Source organism: Mustela nigripes, chromosome 13 (assembly GCF_022355385.1).
Source record: "Mustela nigripes isolate SB6536 chromosome 13, MUSNIG.SB6536, whole genome shotgun sequence".
NCBI classification, from domain to species: domain Eukaryota; kingdom Metazoa; phylum Chordata; class Mammalia; order Carnivora; family Mustelidae; genus Mustela; species Mustela nigripes.
Genome location: NC_081569.1, coordinates 2,460,177 through 2,478,880, shown reverse-complemented (window position 1 = coordinate 2,478,880; position 18,704 = coordinate 2,460,177). Strand labels below are relative to the sequence as shown.

The following is an 18,704-nucleotide window of genomic DNA, read 5'->3' as shown; positions in this document are numbered from 1 at the left end:
TGTGTGCACTTGTGTAAATAGCCATCTATCACTACAGGAATATGCAGACACATACACGTGAGTCTTCTTCTGGAGTGGATTATGTAGATATATCTGTATTTTCATAAGGTATTATGCAAATGTCTTATTTCCACATTGATTATGTGAAATGGGCACTTTGTTAAGAGTATGCAAATATATCCATACCTTTAGCTGATGTTCTAAATCTTTCTCTGATTCTGTTTTGGATTATATAATGAATTATGTAGCTTGAGTTATAGAACACTAATACGTTTATTGTTCTGTAAATGTGTGGGCATCCACTTAGTATTACAAAAATGTTACTAGATCAGTAATGGTTTAGAGGACATCATTAAATATACCTTTAAAGGTCATGTGTGTCACTTCCTCTCTCTCTAATTTTGTGTGTTTAGTATATAGGTAGATCTCCGTACATACCACCTCTCAGCATGGTATTATTTAATGTATTAGCTTCTGTCCCTTAATAGAATCATGAAAATGTCTGTGTCACTGCTGGTATAGGATTATGTAAATAGAGCTCCTGTATATATTTGTGTATATCTTTATATATCTAAAAGATTATATGTAAATACATATATTTGACATTATATGGGATTATATACATGTGTCTATATATGGGGCTTGTTTAAAATTATGCAAATGTGTCTGCATAACTACATGTATGGGATTATGGAAATTTATTTGTGTAGATATTTGTAAATACATTTGTATTTGCCTACATAGGTGTCTGGTACCTCTAAGAATGTGCAAACATCAGTACCTGTATAGGATTACCCAAGTAATCCTATATTGGGTAATCCTATACAGGAATCGAAATCCTATTCTGCTACAGATAAAAAAATCAACTTGTTTTTCTATTCCTTTTTTTTTTAAAGTTTTTTATTTGTATAAACATATAATGTATTATTAGCCCCAGGAATACAGGTCTGTGAGTCACCAGGTTTACACACTTCACAGCCCTCACCATAGCACATACCCTCCCCAATGTCCATAGCCCCACCACCCTCTCCCTACCCACCTCCCCCTGGCCACCCTTAGCTTGTTTTATGACATTAAGAGTCTCTTATAGTTTGTCTCCCTCCTGAGCCCATCTTGTTTCATTTATTCTTTTCCTACCCCCCTAAGCCCCCCATATTGCATTCCACTTCCTCATATCAGGGAGAGCATATGATAGTTGTCTTTCTCCCATTGACTTATTTCGCTCAGCATCATACCCTCTAGTTCCATCCACGTCATCGCAAATGGCAAGATTTAATTTCTTTTGATGGCTGCATAGTATTCCATTGTATATATATACCACCTCTTCTTTATCCATTCATCTGTTGATGGACATCTAGGTTCTTTCCATAGTTTGGCTATTGTGGACATTGCTGCTATAAACATTCGGGTGCAGGTGCCCCTTCAGATCACCATGTTTGTATCTTTAGGTAAATATTCTGTAGTACAATTCCTGGGTAGCTATATTTTCAACTTTTTGAGGAACCTCCATGCTGTTTTCCAGAGTGGTTGCACCAGCTTGCATTCCCACCAACAGTGTAGGAGGGTTCCCCTTTCTCTGCATCCTCGCCAGCATCTGCCATCTCCTGACTTGTTAATTTTAGCCATTCTGACTGGTGTGAGGTGGTATCTCATTGTGTTTTTGATTTGTATTTCCCTGATGCCGAGTGATGTGGAGCACTTTTTCATGTGTCTGTTGGCCATCTGGATGTCTTCTTGGCAGAAATATCTGTTCATGTCCTCTGCCCATTTCTTGATTGGATTCTTTGTTCTTTGGGTGTTGAGTTTAGTAAACTCTTTATAGATTTTGGATACTAGCCCTTTATCTGATATCTTGTTTGCAAATATCTTCACCCATTCTGTCAGTCATCTTTTGGTTTTGTTAACTGTTTCCTTTGCGGTGCAAAAGCTTTTGATCTTGATGAAGTCCCAATAGTTCATTTTTGCCCTTGCTTCCCTTGCCTTTGGCGATGTTCCTAGGAAGAATTTGCTGCAGCTGAGGCCGAAGAGGTTGCTGCCTGTGTTTTCTTCAAGGATTTTGATGATTCCTTTCTCACATTGAGGTCCTTCATCCATTTTGAGTCTATTTTTGTGTGTGGTGTAAGGAAATGGTCCAATTTCACTTTTCTGCATGTGGCTGTCCAATTTTCCCAACACCATTTGTTGAAGAGGCTGGTTTTTTTTTCCCCATTGGACATTCTTTGCTGCTTTGTCAAAGATTAGTTGACCCTAGAGTTGAGGGTCTATTTCTGGGCTCTCTATTCTGTTCCACTGATGTATGTATCTGTTTTTGTGCCAGTATTGTACTGTCTTGATGATGACAGCTTTGTAATAGAGCTTGAAGTCCAGAATTGTGATGCCGCCATCTTTGGTTTTCTTTTTCAACATTCCTCTGGCTATTTGGGATTTTTCCTGGTTCCATATACATTTTAGGATTATTGATTCCACTTATTAGAAAAAAATTGATGGGATTTTGATATGGATTGCATTAAATGTGTAGACTGCTTTAGGTAGCATAGACATTTTCACAATATTTGTTCTCCCAATCCATGAGCATGGAACATTTTTCCATTTCTTTGTGTCTTCCTTAATTTCATTCATGAGTACTTTCTAGTTTTCTGAGTACAGATTCTTTGCCTCTTTGGTTAGTTTTATTCCCAGGTGTCTTATGGTTTTGGGTGCAATTGTAAATGGGATCAACTCCTTAATTTCTCTTTTATTTGTCTTGCTGTTGGTGTATAGAAATGCAAGTGATTTCTGTGTGTTGATTTTATATCCTGACACTTTACTGAATTCCTATACGAGTTCTAGCAGATTTGGAGTGCAGTCTTTTGAATTTTCCACATAAAGTTTCATATCATCTGCAAAGAGTGAGAGTTTGACTTCTTCTTTGCCCATTCAGATGCCTTTTATTTCTTTATATTGTCTGATTGCTGAGTCCAGGACATCTAGTACTATGTTGAATAGCTGTGGTGATAGTGGGCAGCCCTGCTGTGTTCCTGACCTTAGGGGAAAAGCTCTGTTTTTCCCCATTGAGAATGATATTCACTGTGGGTTTTTCATAGAAGGCTTTGATGATATTGAGGTATGTATGCTCTATCCCTACACTGAAGTGTTTTGATCAAGAAAGGATGATGTACTTTGTTAAATGCTTTTTTGGCATCTATTGAGAGTACCATATGGTTCTTGTTCTTTCTGTTATTAATGTATTGTGTCACATTGATAGATTTGCAGATGTTGAACCAACCTTGCAGTCCAGGAATAAATCCCACTTGGTCGTGGTGAATAATCCTTTTAATATACTGTTGGATCCTATTGGCCAGTATTTTTGTGAGAATTTTTGCATCTGTGTTCATCAAGGATATTGGTCTGTAATCCCCCCTTTTGATGGGGTCTTTGTCTGGTTTTGGGATCAAGGTAATGCTGGCCTCATAAAGTGAATTTGGAAGTTTTCCTTCCATTTCTATTTTATGGAACAGTTTCAGGAGAATAGGTATTAATTCTCCCTTAAATATTTGATAGAATTCCTCTGGGAAGCCGTCTGACCCTGAGCTCTTGTTCGTTGGGAGATTTTTGATGACTGTTTCAATCTCCTTACTGGTTATGAGTCTGTTCATGTTTTCTACTTCTTCCTGGTTCAGCTCTGGTAGTTTATATGTCTCTAAAAATTCATCCTTTTCCCCCATTGATTGATTGTATTGGTCAATGTGATACAATACATCAATAACAAATTTGTCAAATTTGCTGGTGTACAGTTGCTGATTATATGTTCTTATAATTGTTTGTATTTCTTTGGTGTTGGTTGTGATCTCTCCTCTTTCATTCATGATTTTATTAATTTGGGTCCTTTTCTTTTCTTTTGGATAAGTCTGGCCAGTGGTGTATCAATCTTATTAATTTTTTCAAAGAACCAGTTCCTAGTTTCATTGATGTGTTCTACTCTTCTTTTGATTTCTAGTTCATTAATTTCTCTTATTATAGTCTTTGGCTTAAAATCTAATTTATCTGATACAGAGATTGCCACCCCAGCTCTTTTGATGACCATTAGCATGGTAAATTGTTTTCCACCCCCTCACTTTAAATCTGGAGATGCCTTAAGGTCTAAAATGAGTTTCTTGCAGACAGCATATCAATGGCTCTTGTTTTTCTTATCCATTTTGATGCCCTGTGTCTTTTGATTGGGGCATTTAGCCCATTTATCTTCAGGGTAACTATTGAAAGATACGAATTTAGTGCCATTGTATTGCCTGTAAGGTGGCCATTACTGTATATTGTCTCTGTTCCTTTCTGGCCTGTTACTTCAGGCTCTCTCTTTGCTTAGAGGACCCCTTTCAATATTTCCTGGAGAGCTGGTTTGGTGTTTGCAAATTCTTTTAGTTTTTGTTTGTCCTGGAACAACAGCAACAACAACAAAACCCTTAAACTTTGTTTTAGTTTTGTTTGTCCTGGAAGCTTTTTATCTCTCCTTCTATATTCAATGACAGCCTAGCTGGATATAGTATTCTTGGATGCATATTTTTTTCATTTATCATGTCAGTCCTTTCTGCCCTGCCAAGTCTCTGTGGATATATTTTTCTCAATATCATGCCAGTACTTTCTGGCCTGCCAGATCGCTATGGATAGGTCTGCTGCCAATCTAATATTTCTACCATTGTATATTATAGACCCCTTGTTCCAAGATGCTTTCAGGGTTTTCTCTTTGTCACTGAAACTTGTAAGTTTTACTATTAGATGATGGGGTGTTTACCTATTTCTATTTATTTTGAAAGGGGTTCTCTATGCCTCCTGGGTCTTGATGCTTGTTCCCTTTGCCAAATTAGGGAAATTCTCTGCTATAATTTGCTCCAGTATACCTTCTGACCCCCCCCCTTCTTCTTCTGGGATCCCAACTATTCTAATATTTTTTCATCTTATGGTATCACTTATCTCTCAAATTCTCCCCTTGTGGTCCAGTAGTTGTTTTTCTCTCTTCTTTCTCAGTTTATTTATTCTCCATCATTTGGTCTTCTATATCATTAATTCTCTCTTCTACCTCATTTATACTAGTAGTAAGAGCCTCCATTTTTTTATTGCACCTCATTAATAGCTATTTTGATTTCAACTTGGTTAGATTTCAGTTCTCTTATTTCTCCAGAAAGGGATTTTTTTTTCTCCAGAAAGAGATTCTCTAGTATCTTCCATGCTTTATTCAATCCCAACTAGCATCTTGATAATTCTCAATCTGAACTCTAGTTCTGACATCTTACTAATGTCCATATTGATTAGATCCCTAACCATCAGTACAGCTAGGCTGTTCTTTTCTATTCTTTTTTTCTTTCTTTTTTTTTTTTTTTTTTTGAGGTGAGTTTTTCTGCCTTTTCATTTTGATAATAGATGAATGAGAGAACAAAATACAAAAAAGGTAGCAATGACCCCAGAAAAATATACAGTGACCAAATTGGAAGATACTTGAAACTAACTTGGGAGAAGAAAGAAGAAAAAAATTATACACACACACACACACACACATCTCTCTCTCTCTCTCTCTCTATATATATATATATATATGTATGTATATATATAATTAAACTGATGAATAGAACAGAGCTACACACTTGATTTAGGGTGTATTTTGATCTGTTAGAAGAAACTACCTCCTAAAATTTTAGAGAAAGCAAAACATATATATACAAAAATAAGGGTAAGCATGATGAAGGGATGGAATATAACTGTGAAGATGAAAATTTTAAAAGCACTAAGGCACAGAGCACTAAAAAAGGAATTAATAAGAAGTAGGTTGAAAAGGGAAAAAAAACGATGAAAGAATGTGATCAGGCAGGAGACTAGAACAAAGACATATGCTAGATTTAGGGCATATTTTGATATGTTAGAAGAAACTGTATCCAAATTTTTAAAGAAAGAAAAACATGTATGTATACAAAAAATAAGGTTAAATACAATGAAGGGATAGAATATGACTAAATTTTTGTTATTATAAACATAGGATACATACAAAATGATGTACATAACAGACATATATTATGAAATGTATTAGTTACAGGAATATCTGTGAAATCAGAATGTAACATACATCACTGGAATATTACTACAACCATGGGTGCCTTCTGGATACTTTCTTATGTGTGCCTCTCTTCCAGAGTTGACCATAATTCCAACTTTTTTTTTTCTTTTTAAAATAGTATCATATATACACATCCCCAAGCAATGTAGTATTTATTTTTATTTTTTAAAATTGCCTAACTTTGAGCTTTCTATAATTTGTTTTATTTTTTTCCTCCAAAAATTATACTTTAAAATGTACCCATGTGGTTTTGTGTGTGTGTAATTTATTCATTTCACTGCTATATCATATTTTATTATATTAGTAAATAACAATTTACTAGTTCTATAAACGAAGGGACTTTACTAATCAAACAAAAGCCAACTTCCACTATCTGTGTATGAGTTTTTGTTAATTCACTCTCCTGGCAAGCTTTGGAATTGTCAGAATTTTCAAATTTTGCAACTAATGAAATTGGACATAATTTCATTGTTTTTAATTGGCCCCTTGTGGTTCCTTTTTGATGAAATTCTCATTTAGGTCTTCTGTTGATTTTCGCATTGCCTTGCCATTGAACGTGCTGATGGCAGATGCATTGAGAGGTTGCTAGAAATGCAGAATCTCGGTCCCTGTTACAGAGACAGCTGCCACTAAAACACAATCCGAAGGGATATGTTTGTTCCTTAAAGCCAGAGAAGCACACACTTGGGTGACTTTGCTTATTTTTTTCAAATTCATTTATAGGATTCTTTGTTCTGGTTAAGCATTCAAGTATTATATTTAGCACATATAGTTTTCCCCTTTGTTACTTATTTTTGACTCTAACTTTGGCGATGTCTTAATAGCCATGCAATTGAATCAGTGAACTATTTTTAAGGGTTAATGCTTTGTCTTGTTTAAATAGATCTTCTGTATTTTAAGATCATAAAAATATTTACTTCTGTTTTCTTTTAAGAGTGTTGTATATTTTTGACTTAAATCTAATGGAAATTGTTTTTTTGTGAATGAGATTGGAAATCAATTTCATTTTTTTCACGAGAATAATCAGTTGTTCCAGAACCATTGACTATTCTGTAATTTCCTTGGTTATCTGCTGTGTACCTCAGATGTGTTTGCGTGGCTTTGTTTCTGGTTTCACTATTATGGCCAATGGTCAGTTTCTCTACACTTGTGTCCACATCACCTGAGGGTAGCTTCACAGGTGTTTTATTTGATGTGGCAATTTCCCCCACTTCATTCTCTTTATTCAGGAACTATTCCTGAGAATACTTTTAAAGTGAGCTTGACAAGTTCCTGAAAGAAATTATGGATATTCAGATTGTAATTATGTTAAATCCATAAATTAATTTGGGAAGAATTGACTTTTTTTTAATATAAAAACTTGGTATCCATGAAGGTGGGGTAGGAACATGCGCATTTTTAATGTCTCACAGTAGAATTTAATTACTATTTTCATGCAAGTCTTACAAATCTCTTGTTAAATTTATTCCTAGGGGATGGGATGTGCGTGCATACATGACTATTACAAATCAGATTTGAAAATCACATTTTTAAATTGTTGTTGTCTATAGAATCTGCAATGAATTTTTATATATTGATCTCATTTTGTATATTGATCTTATAAGTATTCTTTTTATCAGTTCTAACAATTTATCTGTCAATTATTTGGGATTTTATAGATAGTCATAATTTCTAAATAATGACACTTTTGTTTATTACTTTTCAAATCCTCACTTAACACTTTAACTTAAAGACTATTTATCTGTTTGTGTGAGTATGTGTATGAATGTGTACAGTATATATGTTGGTATACTTTTTTGTCCTAACTAGTATATACAATAAACCTTTGTCAAGAAGTGGTGAGGGGTGCCTGGGTGCTCCATCGGTTAAGCCTCTGCCTTCGTCTTGGGCCATGATCCCAGGGTCCTGGGATGGAGTCCTGCATCAAACTCCTTGCTCAGGGGAAGCCTGCTTCTTCCTCTCCTCTCTGTGTGTGCTCTCTCTAGCTATCTCTGTCATTGTTTCTCCCTCTCTCAAGTAAATACATAAAATCTAAAAAAAAAAAAAAATGATTTTAAAAAAGAAGTGATAATAAGTATCATTTGGTTCCTTTTTGAATGGATTATTAGCATTTTAGCAGTAACTATAATATTTTGATATAGTTTTTTTTAAATAGAAATCCTTTAACAGATATAAAAACATCCCTTCTATTTCTAGTATACTAAGGATTTTTTGTATCATGCTTGGATATTGACTTTTAATAAATGTTTTTGGTGTTTATCAAGGTAATCATATTCCCCCTTATTTAATCTGATTCTCTGAGTAATGACACTTAATTTTTTTTAACTTTTTATCATAAAAATTTCCAAATATGTGTGAGAGTAGTGTGGTATAAATGAATCTCCATGTGCCCAGCATCTAGTGACAAACCCTATTAGCATTTTGTTAATCTTATTTCAATTATTCCCTCCATTATACCCATTATTTGATTATGGTAAGACAGAGGGCATGCTGTTCCACCCATTAAATATTTCAGAATGTCCTTGAAGGACATTTTTCTTTTGTTTTGTTTCTTTTCTTATTCTACAAAAATATTCCTTTCTTTTCTTTATGTCACTGACTTGTGGAAACTAGGTCAAGGATTTGGCAGACTGTTCCCCTATACCATCATCTATCTTGTTTCTCCCTTGTATTTCCTGTAAACTGATAGTTCAGATACAAGGTTCTCAATTCAGGTTCAGCTTTGTTAAGAAGACTTCCCAGGGGGTGCTGTGTCCCCCTTGTCGGGTCCTGTTGTTGATCTAAGTCAAGCTAAGATTGATCCCTGGGGTTCGGATGGTGTCAGCCTCATCTTTATGTGCTAAACTTCCAACAATCTCTCACCTAGTGGTTTCAGAGTCTACTGATAGATTTTTGCTAAGACACACTATTTCATTAGAAGCTGCACTATGGTGAATTTCAAATTACATCATTCCTTCGGCATTTACCTGTATAGATTTTTTTCCAGTGTGAAACCACTTAAATGTCTGGAATAACCCCAACACTTTCATTGTATCTTTTTATATGTTGCTGATTTCAGTTTACTCATATTTCGTTTAGAATTTTTGTGTTTACATTCATGTATAAGCTTGGCCTATAATATTTCTTTCTAATGATATTCTTTTTTGCAGGGTATCAATTTTAACTGGCTTAATAGATTGAAGTGAAACTATTCTCTCCTTATCGATTCTATAGAATATTTTGTATAAAGTGGGAATAAAAGCTCTTTCCTAAAAGAGCTGGGACTTGCTTGGAATACATCTGGCCCTGGCAGTCTCTTTGTGGTAAGTCAACTACCAGTTGTTTCTGTAGTGCACTAGAAATTATCGGTCTTTCCATTTCTTCTTGGTTTTAGTTTTTGTTAATTTTTAAAAATCTGTGTATTTTTTAAAATTTTTTATTTTTTATAAACATATATTTTTATCCCCTGGGGTACAGGTCTGTGAATCACCAGGTTTACACACTTCACAGCACTCACCAAAGCACATACCCTCCCCAGTGTCCATAACCCCACCCCCCTTCTCCCAACCCCCCTCCCCCCAGCAACCCTCAGTTTGTTTTGTGAGATTAAGAGTCACTTATGGTTTGTCTCCCTCCCAATCCCATCTTGTTTCATTGATTCTTCTCCTACCCACTTAAGCCCCCATGTTGCATCACCACTTCCTCATATCAGGGAGATCATATGATAGTATACATGGGGTTGGGTTGTTCTTAGTGCTTGCCCTAGGGTGCTAAGTGTGCTCATTGCCACTGGACAAGGCTGAATATTATTTGGTCTTTATTGTTCAAAGAACTGGAGATGAGGAATAGTTGTATCTTCCATTTTTCAATCCAGGAATCCCTAGACATCAGTTCCTTAAATCTCTTTAAACTGGTGATCCTTTTATGAGTTCATCCCTTTGTCTTAGTACCTTGCCAAATGCAGTCAGTAACAACCAAGTCTCGCTGTTAGCATTCTGTTTCCCACTCTCTTTGCCTAAAGTCATAAGCTCATTTGATGTACTATCTGCTTCCCAAGTTATCCGAGAAACAAACTGACCAGATGTTTCACCACTGTGTAATGTGGGTTACTATCTCTTCAGTCTCCATACATCACTCACCACTGTCTGGCCCTGAGGCCAAAGCTATATATCTTATGTTCTGTTATACTGGTAGCAATCTGCTTCTGCAACCAGTATCTGTCTATGTCACCTTAGGCTAAGCATGCTGTTGTGTGAAATTGGACAATTGTATGTGCTATTTATGGGTTTGCAAATTAGCATGGCATAGAGACTGCACAGTAAGAGGAGGACACTGAGATAGACTCTATAAAAGTTAAATTTCCATATCACTCTAAACAGCAATTCCATTACTAGAAATCTATCCTGTAAGAAATATTTGAACATATGTACCAAGATGCATATAGAGATATGTTTATTTCAGCATTGTTTACGAGGGTGAAAAATTGAAAACCACTTAAATGGTTCTCCATAGGGGAATGTTAGTAAATTATGGTACAGTGGTACTATGAGACACTTCTACAGCCATTACTTAGAATGAGGCATCTCAGGGCACCTGGGTGGCTCAGTGGGTTAAAGTCTCTGCCTTTGACTCAGGTCATGATCCCAGGGTCCTGGAATCAAGCCCCGCATCAGGCTCTCTGCTCAGTGGGGAGCCTGCTTCCTCTTCTCTCTCTGCCTGCTTCTCTGCTACTTGTAATCTCCATCTGTCAAATGCATAAATAAATAAATCTTTAAAAAAAAAGATTTATCAGTAATTTAAAAAAAAAGAATGAGGCATCTTTATAAGTTCTGCTATAGGAACATCTTTAAAACAAGTGTTTGATGGAAATACACAAATAAGTGGAAATACATAAACCTGTATTATCATTCCATTTATATAAAAATGAGAAAAAAGTTCTCTGTTTGTATATGTACATGGAGGATGGAATACAACCTGGAAAGCTCTGCACCAAAGTGTTACAAAAAATGTTTACCTCTGAAGAGATGGGGAAGACAGGTGGAGGGTGATAAAAGGGGATTTCAGCCTTTTATCTTTATCTTAGACATGCTTCTATTGCTTTAAGTTTTATAAAAGTAGATTATTATATTACTTTTGTAAATTAATCATTGGCTAAATAATATAATTTTAACCAAAGGCATGGCAGCCATGTAGAGGCAATGGGGAGAGGAAGAATGGATTGTGGGGACAGTGTTCATGACCAGAGTCATCAAATAGTGAGGGGTCTATGGAAGTGAAAAAGTTCTACCTCTTTTTGAAGCCCTCAGAGAGCAGAAGGATGGTAACAATAAACAATTCATCTTGCAGAGCTATCCACTGATGGGATGGACTACTTGTGGGACAGAATGAAAGTCCTAGCCTCAGGGGTTTTGAAGGAGTAAATCTGAGCCTAATGAGTTTAGACTAAAATACATTTAAGTTAGATGGTTCTCAAGCTAGAAGTTTCTTGGACAGCCCTAATTTTAGTTTTGATTGATTGCCCCTAGAAACCATCCCCATGCATCCCAAAGTGCATTGTTCTTGCAAGTGAGTGTTCTACCCTATCGGGGATCAGGGGACTACCTGGGTTTTGGCTACTGATGTGCCCCACTATTAAATAGTCTCATGGCACCACAGTTCCTTAGAGCCCCTTTAACAGGAACACCTTAGCCCTGCCTACAGCAGTCCACCTTCTGCAAGGGGAGGGTCACCCCTCAGCCTCTCCTACTGAGTTTCAGCCCAGGTACTTACTACTCTGATTCCCAGGAAATCATGAGAAACCACGGAGTACTGAGTTTAAAATGCTTTCATGCCCTCTTTCTCAAAGCAAGCACACATAATCTGTCCCCTTTCCACTCACATTTCACTGGCCAAAGCAAGTCACAGAGATATTTCCTAACGGTATGTACTTGACCAAGAGGATGAGAGAACCGACAGAATTTTTAAGTCAAAGGAGACCGTCAAGAGAATCTTACACCACCCTCTCTTTTTCCCAACTGGTGTACTAAGCCCAGCTGGCACAGAGCATTTCCCTGCAGGGCTGGGTGCTCATATCTCAAGTCAGATGCTTGGGGAACGAGTGTCAGTGAGGGACCAGAAGGCAGAGATCCTCGGTGGGCAGGGGCTCATGAATCAGGACATCCATTCCTATACCATTCACTGAGACTTGGGGAAATCAGGCACGAACATCCACACTGCTGGTGCTCTTACCCTGCTGTCTCAGCATGGGAGTGAGCTCACCAGTTATGATGCGAGCTTCTTTGGAGGGGGTGGTACACGAGCATAGGTGTAGATGAGCTGTAGATTGACTTCCCCATGATACGTTTTCACCTTGGGAGAATCATCTTTTCCTTCTCTGTTTGAGGATCTCCGTAAGCTTTGAAAGTGAGGTCAGCACATGGCCAAGTTCACCACCCTTCCTTTTAATCAGCATCCTTTCAAGGGTAATGTTCCGTTCAGGGATGCGGCTTCTCAGCACTCCACTTTATTTTTATAAGGACAGCCAGCTCCTCCCTGGCCAAGCTGTAATCCTCCTCAGATGTTGGGGTGAAGCCCGTCCAAGAGAGCTGATCATCTATCATAATAGATACAAACATTTGTCTCACATTATCCCATTTAGAGAGACAAGTTTATGCTTTTACAAATATCTAGTGTCTCCCTTGTCACAGAGGTTCAAATTCCCTCTATTACACTGCAAAGAAAAGGAACATTATTGAAAGACACTGCATCATGTCTGGTAACAGTGTCTTCATCTAGAATTGCTCCCTTGCTGAATGGTCTTCACTTTTGTTTTGGAAACAGAGACCTAATCTCTCCACCGCGCAGCAAGAAAGACAATTTGTGGTTTTAAAAACATACACTCCTTTGCTTTAATAAAAGATAGAAATGGATCCAAACGTGTGCAACACCATAATGATAAATTCAAAGAGCAAATGATTTTGAGATCCCAAAAATAACATTATCATAAAAGGAAACTGCCTCCGAACATATTTGTTTGATCACCGCACTACCCCGGGTCCTTGAAATGGCCTAAATTCTCACTTCAGTTTAGAAGAAGTTTTACTTTTTAGGAATTGTGTTTTTCATGTAAAGCCATGGGTGATTTTTTAAAATCAGTATTTTATTTACGATTCCTGTTTTGCCCAAGTGGATAATGTAATGTCCTAATGGATGGAAACGGATCATGGCAAGGAAGTCAGAAAGCAATCTCTGCCATTAATCATACACGCTCTACAAGGTAATTGACAGTGCGCAGGCGAGTCTTCAGAATGTTCCTGCAGGGCCTTGGTGTATGGGATATATGAGAATCCAGCCTCCGACTTGAAGAACAGCCTATGTCAGAGAAGCCCCACAATTCTGTGCGACTGTTATCAAGTCTTTGCCTTCAGCAAATAGTTTTTCCACTCATTCAAGAACAGTAGCCAGTTTATTACAGAAGCACTGCGGATGAGTAGAGAAATCAAGAAAAATAAAATGTGCTAGAAGCCCTAATTGCGGGAGGCACGGGCCGTGACATTCCTTTGTTAGATGATTCATTATTTATATTCTCCTCATTTCCATCCCACAGTTCATGCTTCTGCCTTTTTGACAAGGCTCTAGAGTTCGACTTTGAGAAACATTCACCTGATGCACAGAAGGAAGGAGGAGAAGTTCACTCCACACGGGACAGCGTTTGGTCCTCAAGACATCTGCAGAAGCGGGACGGGAGAGCTGGTGTCACGTGCATCTCACAGGAAAGGAACCTGAGGCCCAGCATGGTGCTGTGATCAGCCGAGACCTCACAACTAAGTGGTTGACTTATCAAGACTTGGAGAAAGTGACAGGAAGGCCCAGAGTTTGGTCTTCCCTTTACTTTACCTTGACACACCGGGAACAGTTGTCACGGTGTCTCTCAACAGGAAAGTGATGGAGAAAAGCCCGTAACTGAGCTGTGTGCCCAGCAAGTTACCCATGTGTACTCAGGAAAGCATTTGTCTTTTCTGACCCGCTCTCCTGAAGGCAGTATTTCCAAACACATCCTCGATCTTCTCCCCAAGCATTAAGAACAATTATGTATATAATCCACGTGTGTGTACGCGTACATATGTACACATACACACACATGTGCATGTATTGTGTTATCATATACACACACATTGAGATTGTGTGTGCGCATAATTTTATATGTGAGCACATTTGTATGTGTTTATAGATTACATGCCTTACCTTACTAATATATGTCAATTATACATCAAAGACATTTTTACAGGATGAGGAAGAGATGAATTAACAAGTTCTTAACATCACGTTTCACCTGTACAACTTATTTTGTCCTCTGTAAATATGACCAATCCTGTTACTGAATATCAACAATGTTTTGTGAGATGATGTGTCCTTTCTGGAAAACATTGGTTGACATCTTTAACACAGACTTTCAAAGATGCTTCTAAATTCAGTTTATCTTCGATAGTTTGTCTTCATGCTTCTCAGAACTGAGGCACTCTTTCACAAAGGTTGAAAGATCAAAAAGGAATCAATGCATCCTTGGCTAAAATGGGCTAGATTGGTTCCCCAATTATGCATGGTACTTTGTTGAATTGGACTAACATGCTCCTTGTGGGAATCAGGGGCTCTTGCAAATTTATCCCAAGGGGATGTGGTGTTTGCGTGTTTTTAATGGGTTCAAAGCCCACTGTAGATACTTAGTATTAACCAGAAAATTCCGCTTCCATGTTTTTAGAGCCCACAGACCTGAATGTTGTTGTGGGTAACTCCCTTATATTTAGGAACAAAACTGCCTAACAATAAAAATGATTCCAAACATCATTATTTGCGCTCTCTCCATGATAAGAGATTCTTCCGAAAAGTTGTTACCTTCTTGATCACTGTTAAAACTTGATTTTCATTTTGAAGGAGCAGATTATGCATTTATAATACCTACTGATGAGGTCCTCTGAGTCATTTAGCATCACAGAAAGAGCGAATTTGGAATATCCATCTACTTAAAACTAAAAATTCCCAGACATCTTCAGTTTTGAAAACTTTCCAAGTATATTGCTGCAGGGAAATCAAAGAACCTTTGTGGTTACAGACTATGTGGCATAGACACAGACCCACATATATAAGCTTTTGCAGATACACATAATTCGATCCAGAAACATTTTCTTACAAAATATCCTTTCATCACATTATATGTATATGCAAAATAATGTATATACATATGCATTGGCACATGGGATACTTTCCATGGACACATAAGTTCTGTGTGTTTCTATATACACACACTGACAACATCGTCTATGTAGTCACTAAACACAACTCTATGCATATGTATAACCCTGTCGTGATCGGGATTATGTATGTTCTTACATCAGATACGAAATTTTGAACACAATTTTATACATCTAAGTATTAGTTACACTTTATATATTTCTACAGATACAAACAATCCTTTATATATTGTGATACATATGCACACACATTTGTACAATTGTATATAAAATATAGTTCTACGAGGAAACTTAGACTGACTCTGTGTCTGTACGTGTCCATACATGCTCCACTTAAGATTATGATCTGTGAACTCGCTTGGCAGGGACTCTTGAAATGCACTTTCAAAGGTGGCAGATAGGGGGCGCCTGGGTGGCTCAGTTGTTAAGCGTCTGCCTTTGGTTCAGGGCATGATCCCAGGGTCCTGGGATTGAGCCCCGCATCAGGCTCCCTGCTCAGGGACAAAACAAAACAAAACCAGAAAACGGTGCTCAAAACAAAACACTGCTCAAAACGAAACCAGAAAACGGTGACAGATACGTGAGCACATGCTCAGCTGTTCCCCCTGGTGCAACTTCCTTTCTTACGTCAAGAGTCTTCCTGTCCCTGACTGGTTAGCACGTGGCCAACTGAGAATGCCAGGATCTCTACGGGAATAGTAGTCTAGCTTAGTTTATTTTTTTAAAATCTCCTTAAATTAAAAAGCCAATATAAATTAGAGTTCAGATATTCTCTTCCTCAAGCATTCTCCCTGTGCCCCTCCTCACGGAACCCCTGCATGGTGTGGCCCCTTGGCTGGGAGTCAGGCTGTCCTCACTCTTCTGGGAGGGACTGGCTTCTGCCTCGGATGCTTACAGCCCATGGGCCTTCTAGGAACAGTTGTCCGGGGGCCTCACCTCCTGACCTCCCTGCTCTCATCCACCCGAAGAGCCTACACAGGGGGGACTCCCAACATTTTCAAGGAGAACTTGACACTTTCAGCTCAAAGAACCTACGGTCATGATCAGACAGCTCCAGTCAGGGTGGCTGTGGCCGGCCAATCAAATGATGGAAGCTGGAAGGTTTGCTGACCCTGCGGCTCCTCTCCTTATCTCTATTAGTTCTAATCCTCACAAAAGGCCCACCAAGCAGGTGTCATATCTCGAATGTCACTGGCCAGGAAACTGAGACCCAGGGAAAGGTCAATGACTCACCTATGGACCCCACACCTGGCAAGTTCCAGGAAATCCGTGTCAAGGTCTCGGGCTCCAAAGTGTACGCTCCATGACGCTTCCTCCAGTAAAATAGCATTTTTAACAATCACATGGGCAGAATTTACACATTCAGAGAGTTGCTGTACTAAGAAACATGCATGAAACAAGCGAAACAGAAAAACTCGGGTGCGTGTGTGTAAAAGCTCGAATCAACTTCACTTTTTTGGAAGCTGTGTTGGTGATGCAAAACAAGAACTCGAAACACATTCATGCCTTATGATGACTTTTAGAATTCTACCATCGGAAAAATCATCCTACAACCTCTGTGCTTACAAATGTTCATGGAAGTCTTATTAAAAACTATACAATGTTGCAAACGATATTCCTCTCCAACACTAATTGAATGAGTTAATCAATGATGCTGGGTTTTTGCCTTAGAATATAATGTAATTACTAAAAAGATGTTTTCAGCAAATGTTAAGTACTCATGTTATCACGTCAAGTGAAATAAAGCAGAATAAAATGTTGTACATTTGGTATAATCACAACTCTGGAAATGTCTATGTCAATATTTATATTTCTAGATCTAACCGATGACAAGGAAAGATACTATGTTGATAACAGAGTGATTTCTTTGTCTTAGTTTTAACTTACTCTTGCAAAGCCGGGAGAGGAGAGCCGAGATGGGAGGTGGCAGAAACACGCCTTCTTTCCCTGTCCCTCACATGGGGGTTTGCAGGCACAAACGCCAGCGTCCCCTGTCATGGCCGTCACCGTCAAACAGGCTTCTGGGATGAGCTCCCGACTGCAAGGTCATGGAAGCGGGCCTGGGCTCATCCGCGGTCCCCGCCGCAGCCTGGTTCAGGGCAGGGCCTGGCAGCTCCTTCCCGTGAAGGGCCAGACACTGAGCACTTCAGACTGTGTGGGCCATACACAGCCTCCGTCACGTGCTCTGCTTTGCTTTTGTTTGTTTTCACAAGCCCTGGAAAATTCCCCCAAACACTCCAAGCTTGCGGATTGTGCAAAACCAGCCACGGTTTGCCTCCTTGTGGTTGAGGAGAAAACTCCAGCACTTTCCTGGCTGGGGTCCAGTCCTGACCCTCCCAGCCCCAGCGCCGTTAGCTTTGTGTGGTTGCTTTACCTGCTCTGTGCCTGGGGAACCATGGGGGGGGGGGGGGTGTGTGTGTGCAGGGACTTGGGTTGGGCTGGGGCGTGGAGGGGTCCATAAGAACCCTTCCCCCGAGGGCGTGGTGGAGAGTCATGACTTCAGACACATGAAACCCTTGGGGGATGGAGGGTGCGGGGGACACAGTGTAGCCCCAGCTCTCGCCAATAGGTTTGGGAGGGAGGACGCTCCGGTCTGGTGGTCATTCAGAGTCTGTCATTTCCCCGTGGGGGCCGGCCACCGCAAAATGTCAACCAAACGGGATGTTCCTGCAACGTTTTGTGCAGCAGGAGGGATAAATACTGTGTGCTTTGAGTATTAAAATAGTTCCTATATGCAAAGTGGGATAAAAATAGCTTTTACCTTACAGGGCTGTTTTGCAGATGAATATGAAATTTTCACCATAACGTATAGCTCTTGTTATTATAGTGGAAGAGACCTGATTATAATGACTAATTTAGACGAGACTTTGCAGCAGGATCTCTCTCTGGGTGATACCCCCGATGGAATGCATTTTTGTAAAAGACTTTATTTATTTATTTGGCAAAGAGAGAAAGAGAGAGAGAGAGAGAGAGAGAGAGCGCACAGGCAGGGGGCGCAGCTGAGGGAGAGGGAGAAGCCGACTCCTGGCAGAGCAGGGAGTGTAATGTGGGACTCGATCCCAGGACCCTGGGATCCTGACCTGAGCCAAAGGCAGTCGCTTAATCAACTGAGCCCTCCAGGTGCCCTGGTTGAGGAACAGAAAGTAAAATTTTAAAAAGAAAAAGACTATAAGGATTCCCCAAAGGGGAAAAGACTATGGACTCAGACTGGAGGAGGACTTGTGGGCAAAAGCAGATGTGGGGAAGACCGTTGGAAGGACAGATGGGTTCTGGAGCTACGGACAAGCCTGGGGAGCAGACGCTGGAGGGGCAGGAAGGGAGGTGGCCGAGGGCAGTCATCAGGATGCTTGGTGGGGACCCCACAGAAGAGCAGATGGGGTTGTCTGGGGTCTCTGCTTTTCTGCGTTGGGCCAAACATC

General features: G+C 39.2%; 1 long non-coding RNA gene across 1 annotated transcript in view; it reads right to left on the bottom strand.

Moving 5' to 3' along the window:
- Positions 1 to 17,437, bottom strand: part of LOC132029054 (uncharacterized) — a 35,383-nt gene extending 17,946 nt beyond the window's left edge. Inside the window, exons 1-2 of the long non-coding RNA XR_009407673.1 lie at positions 17,173 to 17,437; positions 16,519 to 16,598 (exon numbers count right to left, since the gene is read on the bottom strand). This is a non-coding gene — a long non-coding RNA (uncharacterized LOC132029054). The remainder of the gene's footprint in view (positions 1 to 16,518; positions 16,599 to 17,172) is intronic.
- Between the last annotated feature and the right edge of the window lie 1,267 nt (positions 17,438 to 18,704).